Raw genomic sequence first — 7,375 nt, 5'->3', positions numbered from 1 at the left:
ATTTTGCATATACTACCATTCAGCACAAGAAAGTTGGAAAAAGACATTAATTAGCACACCAATAATTTAATTTCTATCAGAAGTAAACAACCAACACCTCAATATTGGCTAGTGAAGGTGGCGTGACAGATTTGCCAGGTATACTATACAGTCAAAATTGCACAATTACAGTTGGGCTGCTATCCAAGAATTTTGAAGAGATGTCCAGGTGGTCAACATTGGCAAAGAAATAGGCGATACCACTTGCAACAAAAGCAAAAGGCAATATATATAATATTTGTAAAATATCACTATAAAGGAAGATGTTGCCTACATATTAAAAAATCATAAATTTCATATACCTTTACTACTCTTGAAATTTTCAAATAATGTATCATCTTCTTTCTCCCATAGAAGCCATTGTAGGACTTGTAACCTTTGCATTTCTACTCTACTTCCTATGGACCAAAAAACAATCAAAAATCTTAAACCCACTGCCTCCAAAAATCCCAGGTGGATGGCCAGTAATCGGCCATCTCTTTTATTTCAAGAACAATGGCGATGATGACCGCCATTTTTCTCAAAAACTCGGAGACTTAGCTGACAAATATGGTCCCGTCTTCACATTCCGGTTAGGGTTTCGTCGTTTCTTGGCGGTGAGTAGTTATGAAGCTATGAAAGAATGCTTCTCTACCAATGATATCCATTTCGCCGATCGGCCAGCTTTACTTTACGGAGAATACCTTTGCTATAACAATGCCATGCTTGCTGTTGCCAAATATGGCCCTTACTGGAAAAAAAATCGAAAGCTAGTCAATCAAGAACTTCTCTCCGTTAGTCGGCTCGAAAAATTCAAACATGTTAGATTTTCTATAGTTCAGAAAAATATTAAAGAACTATATGATGGTGATTCACCAATGGTGAAGATAAACCTTAGTGATTGGATAGATAAATTGACTTTCGACATCATTTTGAAAATGGTTGTTGGGAAGACCTATAATAATGGACATGGAGAAATACTGAAAGCAGCTTTTCAGAAGTTCATGGTTCAAGCTATGGAGATTGAGCTCTATGATGTTTTTCACATTCCATTTTTCAAGTGGTTGGATCTTACAGGGAATATTAAGGCTATGAAACAAACTTTCAAAGACATTGATAATATTATCTTATATTTTAGGTTACTATATTCGTATATATATATATATAATATCACTTTAATTTTTATAGACTGATTTTTTAAGTGGCTTAGTGGTGTATAGATTCTTCTACACTTTCAGTATTTCGAAGTAAAACTTTAATTTATGGATTCAGTTGATAAACTCTATCACCGTAGGTAATGAATTTTTATATTTTTGGTATATTTTAACCTATTGTAGCAATGGATTTCAATTAAAGAAAAAAAGAGGCTTTTGTACCTTTATAACATATCTTCAATTTGACTGGAGTATTTTCATTTTTTTCTTAACCAACTCATGCATACTAGGATATGAACAATCATGCATCTTCATCTCTTTAGTTTCTTCTTTGTAAGTCATCTTTTTAACTGTTCTTTGTCCATATGTATAGACTTTGGTCTTGGATGCAACAGACACACTTGCACTTCATATAAAGTGGGTAATGGCGTTAATGATAAACAATAAGAATGTCATGAAGAAAGCACAAGAAGAGATGGACACCATTGTTGGTAGAGATAGATGGGTAGAAGAGAGTGATATCAAGAATTTGGTGTATCTTCAAGCAATTGTTAAAGAAGTATTACGATTACATCCACCTGCACCTTTGTCAGTACAACACCTATCTGTAAAAGATTGTGTTGTCAATGGATACCATATTCCTAAGGGGACTGCACTACTTACAAATATTATGAAACTGCAACGAGATCCTCAAATATGGGCAGATCCTGATAAATTCGATCCAGAGAGATTCTTGACAACTCATGCTGCAATTGACTATCGAGGGCAGCACTATGAGTTGATACCGTTTGGTACGGGGAGACGAGCTTGTCCCGCAATGAATTACTCATTGCAAGTGGAACACCTTTCAATTGCTCATATGATCCAAGGTTTCAATTTTGCAACTACGACAAACGAGCCTTTGGATATGAAACAAGGTGTGGGTCTAACTTTACCTAAGAAGACAGATGTTGAAGTGCTAATTACACCTCGCCTGCCTCCTACGCTCTATCAATATTAATATGTTTTGTTGTCGCGATTCGTTCTGATTTGTCCCTCAATGTTTAAAAAAAATGTTTTATTTTGGTTAAGATTGTTTCACAGATTGTTATTCATCTATTTTACTAATAAGTTATTGTAAACCATAAATAATAAGAAGTTTGAGTCTCCGATAAGCATTTCGCGGGCAGAAGTTTAATTTCAATTCTTTTCCCTGTTTTATCATTTTTATATATTTATTTAAACATCCTTTTTCAATTTCAAAGTAATGCTAATGACCTTTTACTCTGACATTCATACAGTTGTGAAGAATTAGACTTCAAGATAGAAGTTTAACTTATATGCACAAATTAGGCAATAAGAAACCGCCAGAACAAAAGAACGACACAAGAGTAACCTAGAGTAAATGGTAAATAACCCGCTATAACAGGTTGAATTACATTGTTGCCGATGTAAAGGTTTCACTACAATGTAATGTTCGTGTATAGAGCTAAAATCTAAAAAATATATCCTTTACATCCAAGGATTCTGATGGAAATCAAAACCTAAGTTGCTCGGTCTTGGGTGTGGGTATCTGACAGGGGTGCCTATCCAGAGGTCGGATCCTTTGAGATGTAAATTCTAAGATTCGGGGATAAGGATCCTAGTACGGATACGGGTACGAGGATCCAGCTAATTAAAATAAATAAAAATATAAAAATATCACTAAATTAAGAGAAAATTTGTGGAATACTTACGTATAGCTGGTAAAGTGTTAATTTTTTTTTTATTCTCAAGTTGTACATAAGTAAAGGATTGATTTTCTACGTAAAGTATGCTATTTTCTTCGAATTTACCCTAGTTTCGGTTCTGATATCGGGAATCAAATTGTAACTCGTTTCGAATTTTTCCGTGCCGTGGTTAAAGTATCCAAAATTGTCTGACCAGATCCAGTACAGATCCAATACCCACACTCATACTAGTGTTGTGTCGGAGCAACTTAGATCAAAACACTAACCTAGTAAGTGTATAATGCTCAATTAACACCGTGAACATGCTTATCTTCACAAGTCAAAAAGAAAAAATGTGAGACAATCCTCCAATTCTCTTTTATTACTGAAAATGAAGCAGGAACACTTACAGTGGAGGATGAAATGGTCTTTCACGAAGCTGTAAAAGAGAATGGATTTAATATAAGAATAATGTCACTAACCTAGCCTTCTCGGAATCCATCCTGGCATTAATGAACTTATGGTGAGCATATCATTTTGAGTTTTTCTTCTCAAAGCCTTCGTCCCAACTTAATTAGCAACTCATCAAAATCTAAAAGTAACAAACTGCCGAGTACCGTTCAACGGCACGGGTGATACTAGAAAAAAAAGTCATCCAACAAGAACAAGTAGAGTTGCTTTTCTTTTCTAAAACAATTGCGTGTAACTCAACTATTCTATGAATACCATGATAAAATAGAGTAGTTTATGTTAAAGAATATATATTAGCATCCTACATTTTAAGCTTGAATATACAAAAGCAAGTCCATCAACAGCATATAAGGTAGTTCACCAGAGATCGTTATTGTTAGATTTAGCATTGGTTGCCACAAAGATAAATACAACAACATACCCGGTGTAATCCTACAAGATGAACAAAGGGAAATGTTTGTATGGAGACCAATAAGATGAACAACAAAAGATGGAATGAATTTTGAGAGGCTGCTGTTACATAACTTTAACATTATCACTCAACGATATTGGAGACTATCAGGAACAGGTCATTTGATGCTTCATGCTGAGGTGCACTACTAGAATTCCTGTAAAGAGCGACAAAATTTAACGACCAAAGTTGGTTAGCCAAGAAAACCGACCAAAGTTGGTCGCTAAACTGATGAAAATAATAAAATAATAATTTTAAATACATTAGAGACCAACGTTGGTCGCTACTTGGTCGAAAATTTCGTCAACCTGTTGACCGGACTGGTGACAAGTAGTTCTGATGTGTTTGATTATTTGAGAAATTTTTATTTTAATATTTAAAAGAATTTAAGTAGACTTTGTGCTTTTACAAAGTAGGAACGCGTTATTGAGGAAATAAAGAAGTGAGATCTGAGTACAGCTAACAAAAATAAAGTGAGAAGATGCAATTTATGTTCTCGGATCATTGTATGATATGCTTTAGAAAGAAGTTATAGTTCTATGCAAAGATTGGCATGAGGAAAATCATAGCGTCAAAATGAAGTTGGAAATGAGGAGTGTTGTATGATATGATTCTGAAACAGGTCGTAATTCTATGCAAAGCTTGCAATGAGGAAAATCATTGCCTCAAGACAAAGATTTATGTTGTTCAGGTCCAAGGTTTGTCTCTTTGAACCCCACCATTACCGCGCACACAACTCTTCTGATATTTTCTCAATCTCATTCAATTTATCTTCATGTGAAATATGCAAATCTTAGAAAAGAAGGTGGAAACATCGAACAATGGAAATTGACACCAAATAATGCATCGCATATGAAATATACTGCAATCCAAAAGGTAAGGAGCATGATCAAAGGCCGTAAAGAAACACAGATCTACCAATGTACCCATGAATTGTCATACGGTTTCACTAAGGTGAAGCTTTTGAACCTCCCTGCACCTTCAAATTGCTAGTGCAATACTCAATAAGGATTACCTTAGATGATTTATAACTTTTAGTATGATTTGCATGCTTAAGGGAAAGTAAGAACTTTTAAGATTTCAATACAAGAAAAATCATGCGAATACATTTTTAACTTATAGATGCAACAATCCGGCTAGTCGTTTTGGATATTTTAGCCTCGATCCCTATTTTATTGATTCTTTTATGTTGTATTATGGTTATGTGATTTCCTTTGAGTAGTTGGTTTCGGTTTTGGGTGAGTTCCGGAGTGAAATGGGACACTAAATCCTTAAGTTGGAGCTTTAAGTTGAAAGAGTTGACAGTAGTTTTACTTTTATGTAGACGACTCCGGGGTGGAGTTTTGATAGTTCCTGTATGATGATTTTGGATCTAGAGAGCTCGGTTTGTAGCAATTGTTCGAGCGTTTTTCAATAAAATCATTGGGGGTAAGAAATTCTAACTCGGTTTTGACTATATTACACGAATCTATTGTTGTTTTCATCATTTAATTAGTATTTTAGTTGGAAATTTGGGAAATATTTTGTGAAACTTTTTAGGCTAAATTTTGGAGATTTAAAAGGCGATTTGAGGTCGAATTTGATAAAAAGTTCTATTTATACTAAGTTAAAAATATCTGACAAAATTTTTCTGCGGAGGTTGTGCGGCCGCACAATTATGTGTGTGGTCCGCACAATTATGTGTGCAGTCTGCACAATGAGACTTGGCTTGACATGTTACAGTTCTACAGCCGAACAATTCTGGATTCCGGCTGCACTCCTTCAACTTCTGCGGACCGCACATTTATAAATGTGGCTGCATTCTTGCTTCTACGACCATATAATTATAGTGTGGTCTGGACTCCTTGATCTTGGGCTTTAGCTATGTGAGACTTATGCGGACCACATAAAAAAGAGTGCGTCCACACAAAAATGGTGCGGTCCGCATTTCTTCTTGAACTTAAAATCCCATCTCTCTGATCTTTGCCTTCTGCGGCCGCACCAGAATTGTATGGTCCGCAATTTGCATATCATTTCTTGTATGAGGTCTTCTTCATGATCTGCGACAGCACTCAATATTGTACAATCTGCATAGTGCCCTTTTTGCCTTGTCTTTGTCCTTATCCAAAATTACTCATTCTTGAGTTGATTTTTATCTCTTTATATCGTATTTTAACACTCGTGCAAGCAACCACATTTCATTAGCTTTCGAAAACACCTTTAAGCAATTTTGAGCTAAAACGAAAGTAAATGGGTGCAAATAAGTTTATTCTGTTGATTTCTGTTAAGTTTATGTCCGTATCTCAGCACTCTAGGATCACTACCAGGGTGATTAGAAGCAGCAGTTCCCAAAAGGCTCTGATAAAAGCATGTGATCTCATTTTCTATAGCACTTTCGAAGATACCATGTCCCTGCTATATCGATCAGATTTCTAATTTGATTTTGAGTCTGCCTGTGCTTCATACTTGCATAGAAAAATATAGTTTTTGAATCACCAATATTTAACCAATTAATCCTTGACTTCTGTTTTGCTATGCCCTCTTCTATAAGTATCCACTTTTCTAGTTGCAGCTTCAGTCCCCTTTCCTACTCGAATTACCCAGGAATATGATTGGTATTTCTCATTTGTACCTGTATATCTTCCTATTTTTCTCTGATAGTGATGATTCTAACTTCAACCCCATTGAACTCCTTTCTGTTAAGTTTTTTCAGGACCTGCTTCACATTCTTCAGTTTTGCCCTATAACGACCCGATCGGTCGTATTGAGTATTTTCACTTTGCTCGCTAGTTCTCAGGCATGACTAGCCCCGTATGATGTATTATGACTTATGTGAATCATCGGTTTTTTGTTTCCAGGTTATCCGGAATTTGATTTGGGAGAAAGATTCTCAGCTTGAAGCTTTAAATTTGAAAGTTTTGACCTTTTAGTATTCAATCTCGGATTTAAGTTTTTATGAGTTGGTTAGCTCTATTGGGTGATTTGAACCTGTAAGAACGTTCGAAATGTGATTTGGAGGTCCGTGGTAGGATTAGGCTTTAATTGGCCAAATTGAAAATTTGATGATCCCTGGACGACAGTGGAAAATTGATATTTGAGTCGGAATGGAATTTAGAGAGTTGGAGTAGGTTCGTAGTGTCATTTGTGACGTGTGTGCAAAATTTGAGGTCATTCGGATGAGGTTTGATAGATTTCAGCATCGGTTGTGAAAGTTTGAGGTTTCAAGTCCATTAAGCTTGAATTGGTATGCGATTCATGTTTTTGTTATTGTTTGAGGTGATTCGAGAGCTCGATTGAGTTGGTATGATATTTTATGACTTGATGGCGCATTTGGTTAAGGTTCTGAAGGCCACGGATGTGTTTCAAGTGAGTTTTGAGTGAGTCTGGGCATTACCGGAACTCAGGCATGGTTCTGATGCTTAATTTTCGCTGAGGGTGGAATAATTTCGCTGAGGGCGGAATTTGGGTCGCAGTGGCGCTCAGGGAAGATGTGCAGATTCACTGGTTCGACTTCGTAAGCCTATATCTTTTGATCTACAAGTAAGTTTGAGATGATTCAAAAACAAAAGTTGTAGTCCTTCGTGTTTAGTTTTCATAAAGGTAAGGAAATTATC

General features: G+C 35.9%; 1 pseudogene; it reads left to right on the top strand.

Moving 5' to 3' along the window:
• The first annotated feature begins 324 nt into the window (after positions 1-324).
• Positions 325-2,242, top strand: LOC142182630 (nicotine N-demethylase CYP82E3-like; annotated as a pseudogene).
• The last annotated feature ends 5,133 nt before the right edge of the window (positions 2,243-7,375 follow it).

This window comes from Nicotiana tabacum, chromosome 7, assembly GCF_000715075.1.
Source record: "Nicotiana tabacum cultivar K326 chromosome 7, ASM71507v2, whole genome shotgun sequence".
NCBI classification, from domain to species: domain Eukaryota; kingdom Viridiplantae; phylum Streptophyta; class Magnoliopsida; order Solanales; family Solanaceae; genus Nicotiana; species Nicotiana tabacum.
Note: the sequence above shows the minus strand (reverse complement) of the source record. Positions and strands in the feature narration are given on the sequence as shown.